The following is a 13446-nucleotide window of genomic DNA, read 5'->3' as shown; positions in this document are numbered from 1 at the left end:
CAGGTGTACATTATTAAGTCAAACCAATTAATCAATGATATCAACTTTTCTTGTGCCTGTGTAATAAAACTGTAATTACTTTGAGCAACATTTTATTAGCATGTTGTTACATAACTTTGGAAATTAACATTTGAATTGCATATCAATGAGCTAAGAGTTTTTGCAACTACTGTGCACAAGAGGAATAGTAACTGTTCCTTATTCCACTTGTAATAACTCCATTATTATGCCATTAGAAATCAATTCCCAAAGTCCTATGTAAGTAACAACAATGTTGCTATTGTAATAATCAAAGTTACTACACATGTATAAGAACTTGATGTCAAGTGTTACTGTATTACCTTATGTCTCACTCATTATGAAAATATATTTGTTAGTCATTTTGAAGCTGCAAAAGTGGTCTATTCTAATGTTGAGGTCATTATTATAGGCTATAGATTATATTAAGGTTCATATCTAAGAGCCCTCCAAACCATGTGCGTATGATCATATATTTAGACTAATTCAACTAATTGTTGTAGTTTTTGGTTCTTCATCAAATATTTGGTAGCCATCATGTATATTTTTTCAAATAACTTCAAATATTATTTGGTTTTCTGAGAGGTATTCAAAATACTTAAAAATGTTATTCGGTTTTCTGAGACCTGTATTTGAATATCAAAAAAAATAGTTGATTATTAGTTGAAACTATATAAACTATATTCAACTACCACAACAAAATACAACTATTTCCTGCCCAGGTCTGTTCTCCACATCTCATTTGTAAATGCCAACTCTTTAAAAAGTTCCCAGTATTTACCAATGCTCAGAACTTTCCCTTTTACTCATACTTTGTTCAGAAGGGTGTGTAGTGTGAGTCATTTGATGGTTGGAAGACTCATCTTACCAGATATTTATTTCCATCTGGTTAATCTTCATTCTTAATGCTTGTATTTCTCATATTACTTACAAAAATATTAATACCGGATAAGAGAATATTGCAGCTTAAAGCTGAATTGCAAGATACATATCGCACATATTTGTTTGTCTATTGTTGTGACTTAGATCAGATCAAATTTGATGACCAATTTATGTAGAAATCCAGGTAATTCCAAAGGGTTCACATACTTTTTCAAGCAACTGTATAAAGAATAAATTATAATACATTTCGTAAAACCCAATGGACAATATGCAGTATTCAATTAAAACTGAATTCTTTGTAAAATGAAATAAATATTGGCCAAGTATTTTATACATTCATCAAATTACATAAAAACTGCCTGACACGCCCTGACCATAGAGAGCTGTTTATTCTCTATGTTGGTTGGGGCGTGACAGTGACTAGGGTGGGTTATCTAGGTGATTAATGATCTATGTTGGCCGGGTATGGTTCCCAATCAGAGGCAGCTGTTTATCGTTGTCTCTGATTGGGGATCATATTTAGGCAGCCATTTCCCCATTGTGCTTTTGTGGGATCTTGACTATGTATAGTTGCCTGTGAGCACTATTGTAGCTTCACGTTTCATTTTGCTATTTTTTGTTTTTTCTTTGAGTTTCTCTTCAAAATAAAGAGGATGGAAATATACCACGCTGCATCTTGGTCCACTCCTTATAACGATCGTGACACTGCCCTTCTATTACCATCCCCCTCGCACCCCCTTGACACACACACACACACACACACACAGAGATGTGTGTTTAGTTTGTGATGAGAGATTTGGGGAGTGTTAAAGGACGTGTGGTGTGGAGGTGTGTCACTCTCTACAGTATATTTAAGAGTTATTTCTCTGGGAAGCAATGCAGACAGAACCCTGACAGGAACTACATCCCAGTAAGTAGACTATTTCTAAAAATGCCTTATTTTGACACATTGAAAATAATCATGTTTTTTTAAAGAAACATGTAAAACATGATTTATAGAGTTTAACAGTTAGCACTTTGATTGATGTGTTACAGTACTTAGAGTACTTACAGTACTTACACACAGTATGTGTTACAGACTAAAATTGCCAATGCAGGGAAATATGCTCTTTGTATATCTTTAATTGTTCATAAGTATTTTTATCTATTTAGGGATACGTTTACTAAATGTTTATTCCAGATGGAATAAAAGACCAAAAACAAAACAAAGCTAAAATTTTTGTATTCCATTTGGAAAAGTATAATTTCTGCTATTATGCTAATTCTTAAGTCATCAAGAAAGTAGTTTATTTGACCCTTGTCAGTGCTTAATTTACCAGCAAATACTGGGATAAATACTTGGTACCTGCGTAAAATATAAATTAATTCAGTAAATTAGGTGCTTACTGATTACCTCAGTGCTTTCAATGCTCCATCAGGTGGAAATCCATAAGAATGCCATCAGAACTTACATTGAAATACCATATAATGTACAGTATCTTGACGTTAATGTCAAAGCAATTATGTTTTATAAGTACCTGAGAAAAACTGTTTTTAAAAGTATCTTTGCAGATAGTATTTACCTGGTAACTACATGAATAAAAAGCACTGCAAAAGGATTCAAAAATATATGTTGGCCAACACCCCACTGTTGCTTTCCCTGGTATGGAACATTTGTCTTAGTGTGCAGCCAGCAGCCTGTCTAGTACACTATTGTTCCATATGTTTGCAGATAGCATTTTCCACAACCGGTCAGACTGGTTAGATGTGACTGAATGTAGCAATATGTTGACAAGGACGTCCTCTAACTCTAGGTTCTATTTTAGTGAAAGGGGTCAAAATATAATATTCTAAATAAATCATTAAAATAAGTCTAAATATTTTTTCCATTTCAGGGTTTTGATCTGAAACATCGAGATGTGGGGTCACAACCAAGGTAAATGTTTGTAAATGCAAACCCATTTCATTTGTTTGTACCACTCTTTCAATTTATAGTGTAGGTAATTTGGCTCGTAATTCTATATAAATCTCTCCTTGTATAGGAAACCAGCATCCCTCTGGCTACAACGTGAACCCAAGCGGGTGCGAACCGCCAATGCCAGGCAGGTGCCCCACTGGAATCATCCAGCCCCCAGTATGCCCTCCCTACCAGCCCCCCTCCACTTGCTACCCTGTGCCACCATCTTATCCAGTACAGGGTCCCCATGGAGGTCATGGGCATGGGCACGTTCATGGGCACGGACCTCACGGCCATGATCATGGTCACGGGCATGATCATGGTCACGGGCATGATCATGGTCACGGTCACGGGCATCGTGGAGGTCACGGTCATGGAGGACACGGTCATGGAGGACACGGTCATGGAGGACACGGAGGGCACGGTCGAGGAGGGCACGGTCATGGGCATGGTCATGGGCACGGTCATGGATGCAGGCACAGGCACAAGCATGGGCATTGGCATGGGGGTTGTCACAAGAAAGGGAAGCAGAGTCATGGGGTAAGAGATCTTTTTAGTCTAAAACTAATTGAAAGTGCTCCATAGTAAAATCTGTTACATTGAAATAATTTATGTTGAATAAAGGTGTTCCTTTTCTGTTTCTCCTCCATCCAGAGTTCAAGCAGCTCCTGCAGCAGTGACTCCGACTAGAGCCTGCAGTCAGAGGGACATGACTTATCCTCTTATCAGCCGTAAGAGATCTGGATCTCTCTCCCCAAGGCTTTACTATAGCCCCAGAACCAATCCCTAATCCCCATCCCTAATGTATGTACGTTACAAAACCATATCTCTCCCGCTCATATGTCTGATTTTAAAAAAGCATGATGGTTTCTTTTATGTAAAATAATTAAAGGACACGGAGGGAAACGTCTCTTTTCTTGTTGTATGCCAAAATTATTGAAAAAAATAACTGTCCAATTACTGTGTACATTATAACTACAACCCACAGGATATATTTTTGATATTTCTATTATTGTGGGCCTGGGGAATTCTGATTTGTTTATGGGTATTTGGTTATCCGAGCCGAGCTATAATTGTGTATATATAATTTAAAAATATATATATATATCAAGTTAATAAAGCTGCATACAAACTTGGTCTCTTTTTTGCTTTCTTGAGTAAGGCAGCTCCAAAATGCAGGTGTTTGAGCCTATCTCAGAGCTTTCTGTGATGGTGGGGCAGTCAGCGGGAAAAAACGGAGCAGAGGGGTTGGTAATGTTCTCTAGTTGGGTGTGATTGGGTTATGTTCTCTATTTCCGCCGTGATTGGCTCAGTGTTCTGTCACTCATGGGGACACTACGTTGCACCCAAATCTAAGGGTAAAGCAAAAAATGTCAAACCCCTTGGGTGCTGCCATAGAGAGTTACATTAGAAGTGCCCATCCAAGAAGCCTCAAGGTCGTTGGCCACAGATAAAATTACGTGAAATCACGTTATATCTACAGTAGCTTTGATTGGACTGATCATGTCAACCTCATACTTTCGAAATCTTAGCTAGCAAGCTAGCAGTCATCATCATGGATCAAGTCAACAATCTACTGGCAAATTATTTTTAATCCTTGTCATATGAAGAGAAATAATGAAGAAAAAATATAGATAAAACGTATTAGTGCTCAACGGCCATTGGACATAAACATTACACAAGTTGGAATTCACAAATTCAACAATGAGTGGTTTGGAAGGAATTAGTATAGTGGCTAACTGCAAGCATTGCAAAGCAATCACTAGCCTGCTATTCAGTGGAGTGGGTTTGTGGTTCCAAGTCTGGGATTAAGGGTCCATTTTCCAAACTTAAAAGGATAAACGTTCAACATTGGCATTGCTGTCAATCCAGCATGACTTCTGCTGCGCTCAAAACGACTGTTAACTCAGAACTGTGAAATCTGACTTCAGGGAGTTCAAGAGAACTGAGAACTCTGGGGGGAAAAAACGAACTCTGACAGGGAAAATGCATTTTGAACGGTCATCCAACTTGGAATTGCAAGTCGGGAACTCTGTCCTCTTTCTAGAACTCTGACCCGAAGATCACTGATGTCATCATGATTCGATTTGTTTTTGCATCTGCTCGACCGCATCAGCGCCCTTCTGTGTTACAATATGTAGCCCATGTATCTGACATGGTCTGACAAAAAAAATAAATGTCATGCAATACTCTTTTAGTCCTAACAGCATCAGATAGGCCTACATGGGCTACAAATACTGATACATAGAGTTGCCCGACGCCTTATAGTTTGAGTGCTCTATCGGTCCCGACCCTACCTGCTGAGCTACCGTTCAGGTCTAACTTTCTAAGTAGGTCTCCAGTAGAGGTCGGTGTTTGAAAGCAATTTGGTGTCGAAGGATTCACCGGAACCACGGCGAAATCAGTGGGATCTCACATTTTCAAGTATAGGCAGAGAGGTAGAAGCAAATCGAAGGGTTTACTCGTCCCAACATTGGCCCACGTTAAGGAGATCATTAATTATTAAGCAAGCGAGGAGTTTTGTATGGGGGCAATGAGTGAGTGTCGAATTTAGTCAAGATAAAAAATGTATCGCTATTTTGATGCATGAGGCTTATTTGATCTAATAGAAGTTTCATAATGCTTAGGTTGTTAAGAGTGTACTGATATAATTGTGATGCATGTGACAGCCCAGCAATTGAGAACAAACACTTTAGAAGTTATCGAAATTCTAAACCGTCTATGCATATTCATGAGGTTAGCTTAGGATCTCTCTCACCATTCAATAAAGGTGGTTGACAACACCTCTCATCGTATATTCAAAAATGTATTCAAATAACGAATAACGAGCTGTATCCACCAATCCAAAGCAAGGAATGGGCAGGAGCTTGAAAGTTTATTTTACCTGCTACATTAGGTTAACAACCTGCTATTCCGGTCTGTGGACAACGAATCCCAAGTGTTAGGGTGGAGACACAAGGGTCTCGTCATTATATCCAGTATCTTTGTTGATTTATAAAATACCTATCCAGGCATTGTAAGATCTGGCATGTGTCAGCAACGCCTGGTCAAAGGAACGCGCCTTATTGCCACATTCACTTGCTAGTTGGAACTAGGAAATTCTGAAATGTCCGACTGGCTAACAGGGTGAAAGCAGCAGGTGTATAACTACAACCAATTAGCAAGTCAGACATTTCCGAGTTTCCTAGTTCAGACTAAGACTTGAATGTGGCATACGGTGCTATCAAGACAACTGGGAATTATGAAAAATACGAGGTCAAATCATGACGTCAGTAATCTTCATGTCGGAAAGTCGGAGCTCTAGAAAGAGGCCAGAGTTCCTGAGTTGGTTGACTGTTCAAATTGATTTTTTCCCTGTCAAAACATTTTTTTTTTACTGTGTTCCCAGTTGTTTTGAAAACACTAAAGTCGGAAGTCTGAGATTTCCCGAGTTCCCAGTTGTTTTGAACGGGGCACCAGTTGTCTTGAAAGCGCAATAGTCTCTGTGAATGGTTTGTCCTCTGAAAAATCAACTGTAAATTTCGGTGTTCCTCAAGGTTCTGTTTTAGGACCACTATTGTTTTCACTATATATTTTACCTCTTGGGGATGTCATTCAAAAACATAATGTTAACTTTCACTGCTATGCGGATGACACACAGCTGTACATTTCAATGAAACATGGTGAAGCCCCAAAATTGCCCTCGCTAGAAGCCTGTGTTTCAGACATAAGGAAGTGGATGGCTGCAAACTTTCTACTTTTAAACTCGGACAAAACAGAGATGCTTGTTCTAGGTCCCAAGAAACAAAGAGATCTTCTGTTGAATCTGACAATTAATCTTGATGGTTGTACAATCGTCTCAAATAAAACTGTGAAGGACCTCGGCGTCACTCTGGACCCTGATCTCTCTTTTGACGAACATATCAAGACTGTTTCAAGGACAGATTTTTTCCATCTACGTAACATTGCAAAAATCTGAAACTTTCTGTCCAGAAATGATGCAGAAAATGTAAACATGCTTTTGTTACATCTAGGTTATACTACTGCAATGCTCTACTTTCTGGCTACCCGGATAAAGCACAAAATAAACTTCAGTTAGTGCTAAATACGGCTGCTAGAATCCTGACTAGGAACCAAAAAATGTGATCATATTACTCCAGTGCTAGCCTTCCTACACTGGCTTCCTGTTAAGGCAAGGGTTGATTTCAAGGTTTTACTGCTAACCTACAAAGCATTACATGGGCTTGCTCCTACTTATCTTTCCGATTTGGTCCTGCCGTACATACCTACACGTACGCTACGGTCACAAGACGCAGGCCTCCTAATTGTCCCTATAATTTCTAAGCAAACAGCTGGAGGCAGGGCTTTCTCCTATAGAGCTCCATTTTTATGGAATGGTCTGCCTACCCATGTGAGAGACGCAGACTCGGTCTCAACCTTTAAGTCTTTACTGAAGACTCATCTCTTCAGTGGGTCATATGATTGAGTGTAGCCTGGCCCAGGAGTGTGAAGGTGAACGGAAAGGCTCTGGAGCAACGAACCGCCCTTGCTGTCTCTGCCTGGCCGGTTCCCCTCTCTCCACTGGGATTCTAATTAGCTGCTAATACTAATTAGCTGCTAAAGTGGCTATCATAAAGAACTACAAATTCCATGATGATCTGGACGAGACTGCTGAATCGAGGCAAAGGTAAGAATCTCTGGATTAACTATCTAATGTTAGCTAAATGTAGTAATGAATAAATAGGCTACATTTCTTTAAATTGGCAATTATGTTAACTGTCTTGTGCAAGTTTTACATTGACAAAATACCTGTTAGCAAAGCTATCAGCTAGAGATGACGTGCAGGAGCTTGCAGGGATTTGTAGTTTTGCATGATGTCTACTTTGATGCTAATTGGCACTTTCGAATCTGAGTGTAAATAGAGCTGAATATATTCTTAAATCACCTTGTCCTAGAGAGATTTACACAGTTATCAAAAAGTAATGTCAGGGTAAACCCAAATGAAACACATTCCTTGGGGAAAATGAATGATGGAAAACTTATTGGAACCATTTCCCAGTTGACAGCTAGGTTTTATGGGTATTATGACACTTCCACTGAGGGGCTCTATAATGGCACAGATAAAGATGAGTCTTCTATTTCTAACATGCTGAACACACCGCCCGTGTCGCAAAATAACCGTTCAAAAGTTTGGGGTCACTTAGAAATGTCCTTGTTTTTTAAATAAAAGCACATATTTTGTCTATTAAAATAACATCAAATTGATCAGAAATACAGTGCAGACATTGTTAATGTTGTAAATGACTATTGTAGCTGGAAACTGCAGATTTTTTAAATGGAATATCTACATAGGGGTACAGAGGCCCATTATCAGCAACCATCATTCCTGTGTTCCAATGGCACGTTGTGTTAGCTAATCCAAGTTAATCATTTTAAAATGTTAATTGATCATTAGAAAACCCTTTTCCAATTATGTTAGCACAGCTGAAAACTGTTTTTCTGATGAAAGAAGCAATAAAACAATAAAACTGGCCTTCTTTAAACTAGTTGAGTATCTGGAGCATCAGCTTTTGTGGGTTCGATTACAGGCTCAAAATGGCCAGAAACAAAGAACTTTCTTCTGAAACTTGTCAGTCTATTCTTGTTCTGAGAAATGAAGGCTATTCCATGCGAGAAATTGGCAAGAAACTGAAGATCTCGTACAGCGCAAACTGGCTCTAACCAGAATAGAAAGAGGAGTGGGAGGCCCCGGTGCACAACTGAGCAAGAGGACAAGTACATCAGAGTGTCTAGTTTGAAAAACAAGCGCCTCACAAGTCCTCAACTGGCAGCTTCATTAAATAGTACCTGCAAAACACCAGTCTCAACGTCAACAGTGAAGAGGCGACTCCGGGATGCTGGCCTTCTAGGCAGAGTTGCAAAGAAAAAGCCATATCTCAGACCAGGGCAATAAAATGAAAAGATGCTGGAGGAGTACTTGATGCCATTTGTCAAGCATGGTGGAGGCAATGTGATGGTCTGGGGTGCTTTGGTGGTGGTAAAGTGGGATATTTGTACAGGGTGAAAGGGATCTTGAAGAAGGAAGGCTATCACTCCCTTTTGCCATGCCATACCCTGTGGACGGCGCTTAATTGGAGCTAATTTCCTCCTACAACAGGACAATGACACAAAGCACAACTCCAAACTATGCAATTACTATTTAGGGAAGAAGCAGTCAGCTGGTATTCTGTCTATAATGGAGTGGCCAGCACACTCACCGGATCTCAACCCTTTGAGCTGTTGTGGGAGCAGCTTGATTGTATGGTACGTAAGAAGTGCCCATCAAGCCAATCCAAGTTGTGGGAGGTGCTTCAGGAAGCATGGGGTGAAATCTCTTCAGATTACCTCAACAAATTGACAACTAGAATGCCAACGGTCTGCAAGGCTGTAATTGCTGCAAATGGAGGATTCTTTGAAGTTTGAAGGACACAATTATTATTTCAATTAAAAATCATTATTAATTTTGCAACTTGCAATTTTGCAACTTTCATGTATGTTTTCATGGAAAACAAGGACATTTCTAAGTGACCCTAAACTTTTGAACGATAGTGTACATGTTATTCAATCATTGCATCCACACTGCTCGCGAGCGTCTGCGTAGCCATGCGCTAAAATAGAACTTGGTTCTATGATGAACTGAGGTCCACGCGCCAGTCCAGTCTTGGATCAGACTGCTTAGTACATTTTGACAAGCCTCGAAGTGTTGTACATCCCATCAATAGTTTGAAGTTATGTTTCAAGTTACTCAGAAGAAAAATTAAATATACAAGGGCAATCATTTTGAATTCCACACACAGGTAGGCCTATGCCTGCAAAATGTAATTTAAAGGAATGTTTAATTGCTGAGGACTTGGTGCATTTAGCTAGAGCCTAACGTTAGCTGGCTAGCTATAGCCAGTGGTGGAAAAAGTACCCAACTGTCATACTTCAGTAAAAGTCACCCAGTAAAATTCTACTTGAGTAAAAGTCTAAAAGTAGTTGGTTAAAAATGTGCTTAAGTATCAAAAGTAAAAGAATAAATCATTTCAAATTCCTTATATTAAGCAAACCACCATTTTATTGTATTTTTAATTTACGGAAAGCCACAGGCACATTCCAACATTCAGAGATCCTTTACAAATGAAGCATGTGTGTTTAGTGAGTCTGCCAGATCAGAGGTATCGAGTACTTTTGGATGTCAAGGAAAATGTATGGAGTAAAAAGTACATTATTTTCTTAACTTCTTATGGCTGGGGGCAGTATTAAGTAGCTTGGATGAATAAGGTGCCCTTAGTAAACTGCCTGCTACTCAGGTCCAGAAGCTAAGATATGCATATTAGTAGTAGATTTGGATAGAAAACACTCTGAAGTTTCTAAAACTGGTTGAATGATGTCTGTGAGTATAACAGAACTCATATGAGAGGCAAAAACCTGAGAAATAATCCAACCAGGAAGTGGGAAATCTGAGGTTTGTAGGTTTGCCTATCCAATATACAGTGTCTATGTGGTCATATTGCACTTCCTAAGGCTTCCAGTAGATGTCAACAGTCTTTAGAACCTTGTTTCAGGCTTCTACTGTGAAGGATGAGGGAATGAGAGCTGTTTGAGTCAGGGGTCTGGCAGAGTTCCACGAGCTAACTCAGGTGCGCCCCCGTGAGAGGTAGCTGCGTTCCTTTTCGTTTCTAAAGACAAAGGAATTCTCCGGTTGAAACATTATTGAAGATTTATGTTAAAAACATCCTAAAGATTGATTCTATACATCGTTTGACATGTTTCTTCGAACTGTAATGGAATTTTTTGACTTTTTGTCTGGCCTGCGCGTCATGAATTAGGATTTTGAACTAAACGCGCAAACAAAAAGGAGGTATTTGAACATAAATTATGGACTTTATCGAACAAAACAAATATTTACTGTGGAACTGGGATTCCTGGGAGTGCATTCTGATGAAGATCATCAAAGGTAAGTGAATATTTATAATGCTATTTCTGACTTCTGTTGACTCCACAACATGGCGGGTACCTGTATGGCTTGTTTTTGTGTCTAAGCGCCGTACTCAGATTATTGCATGGGGTGCTTTTTCCGTAAAGTTTTTTTGAAATCTGACACAGCGGTTGCATTAAGGAGAAGTTTATCTAAAGTTCCATGTAAAACACTTGTATCTTTTGTCAATGTTTATTATGAGTATTTCTGTAAATTGATGTGGCTCTCTGCAAAATCACCGGATGTTTTGGAGGCAAAACATTACACGATCAACGCGCCAATGTAAACTAAGATTTTTGGATATAAATATGAACTTTACCAAACAAAACATACCTGTATTGTGTAACATGAAGTCCTATGAGTGTCATCTGATGAAGATCATCAAAGGTTAGTGATTAATTTCATCTCTATTTCTGCTTTTTGTTACTCCTCTCTTTGGCTGGAAAAATGGTTGTCTTTTTCTGTGACTTGGCTCTGACCTAACATAATCGTTTGGTGTGCTTTCGTCGTAAAACCTTTTTGAAATCGGACACTGTGGCTGGATTTATAACAAGTGTATCTTTAAAATGGTGTAAAATACTTGTATGTTTGAGGAATTTAAATTATGGGATTTCTGTTGTTTTGAATTTGGCGCCCTGCAGTTTCACTGGCTGTTGACGAGGTGGGACGCTAGTCTCCCACATACCCTATAGAAGTTAATGGACGTGTTCGAGTGGATCACTTTTATCAAGTAGGTCACCGCCTTTCAAAGTGTGTTGCATTCATGTCGACTTCATGAACATGACAAAGTCATGTGATCAAAGTTCAGTTTCTGCAGTTGCTCTTCACCAACTTCATCCAGCAGCCATCACCTGCATTGTGGGAGGCTCTATTGTCAACCAATTTGTGACCAAAGATGTTACTGAAACAGGAGCTAATTTGCCTCAATACATGTGCACAGTGAATAAGTAAATGTGACTGAGGCAGTCTCTCAATAATTGATCATATAATGTACACACATGACGTGTTTCTCAAAATGCATACTACTGTGCTCCGAGCACCCACGGGAGGGTCGGAATATGAGTCCAAATCAAAGTATGCGAAATGGAGCACGGAGGGCACTTCTCGAATGCGTACTGCGTATGTACAGATTTTGATACGCTTTTTACAGAGCAGTGTACCAAACCTCAGAAAGATTGTTTAAAAAATGAGTTTCCAGTAATTCCTATTATTGTTTTTATTTGCTCAAGATATTAGAACTTCCCTGTGACTGGAATGATAAGTGGATAATTTATTTTGGCATTGCCATGCAAAATCGTAACAAAAAGAGAAAGGGAGCAGCTAGCCGTTCTATTGCTAATCAACAAGAGAGGAACGTGCTTATAGACAACTGGCATAACTACGCTTGCCCTATGGATAATCCCACGCTTTCGACGGCTGTTAAAGAGTTCCCCTCTTTACCGGTTACTCCGTGCAAACCTCCACCCTCCAAAAAAAACTAAATGGACTCTGACATCATGGCTACCCTATCCTTACTCATCAACTCTAGGTCTGACGCCATTGAGAAAATAGTAGGTGCAAACACCATGGCAATCAAATGCTTAAAAAAAGACTGGGGTTTGCATGTGGTAAAATCAAAGATGTGAAAATGAGAGTGGCTAAAGTAAAAAAGAGTGTGGAAAAGGTGGAACAGAATAACAATGTCTAAATCAAATCAAAATCAAATCAAGTTTATTTTATATAGCCCTTCATACATCAGCTAATATCTCGAAGTGCTGTACAGAAACCCAGCCTAAAACCCCAAACAGCAAGCAATGCAGGTGTAGAAGCACGGTGGCTAGGAAAAACTCCCTAGAAAGGCCTAAACCTAGGAAGAAACCTAGAGAGGAACCAGGCTATGAGGGGTGGCCAGTCCTCTTCTGGCTGTGCCGGGTGGAGATTATAACAGAACATGGCCAAGCTGTTCAAATGTTCATAAATGACCAGCATGGTCAAATAATAATCAGGAGTAAATGTCAGTTGGCTTTTCATAGCCGATCATTAAGAGTATCTCTACCGCTCCTGCGGTCTCTAGAGAGTTGAAAACAGCAGGTCTGGGACAGGTAGCACGTCCGGTGGACAGGTCAGGGTTCCATAGCCGCAGGCAGAACAGTTGAAACTGGACCAGCAGCAAGGCCAGGTGGACTGGGGACAGCAAGGAGTCATCATGCCCGGTAGTCCTGACGCATGGTCCTTGGGCTCAGGTCCTCCGAGAGAGAGAAAGAAAGAGAGAAGGAGAGAAATAGAGAGAGCATACTTAAATTCACATGGGACACTGGATTAAACAGGAGAAGTACTCCAGCTATAACCAACTGACCCCAGCCCCCCGACACATGAACTACTGCAGCATAAATACTGGGGGCTGAGACAGGAGGGGTCAGGAGACACTGTGGCCCCATCCGATGATACCCCCGGACAGGGCCAAACAGGAAGGATATAACCCCACCCACTTTGCCAAAGCACAGCCCCCGCACCACTAGAGGGAACCATAGACGTCTCACTGATGTGGAACAATACAGTAGTCGTAGATGGATCCTGAGACTCTACGGCGTGCCCGAGGTGGAGGATGTGCAGCACAAGGCTATCTACCAAGAAGTTATGCCTGCAGTGTAGA

This window comes from Salvelinus fontinalis, chromosome 19, assembly GCF_029448725.1.
Source record: "Salvelinus fontinalis isolate EN_2023a chromosome 19, ASM2944872v1, whole genome shotgun sequence".
Lineage (NCBI taxonomy): Eukaryota > Metazoa > Chordata > Actinopteri > Salmoniformes > Salmonidae > Salvelinus > Salvelinus fontinalis.
Note: the sequence above shows the minus strand (reverse complement) of the source record.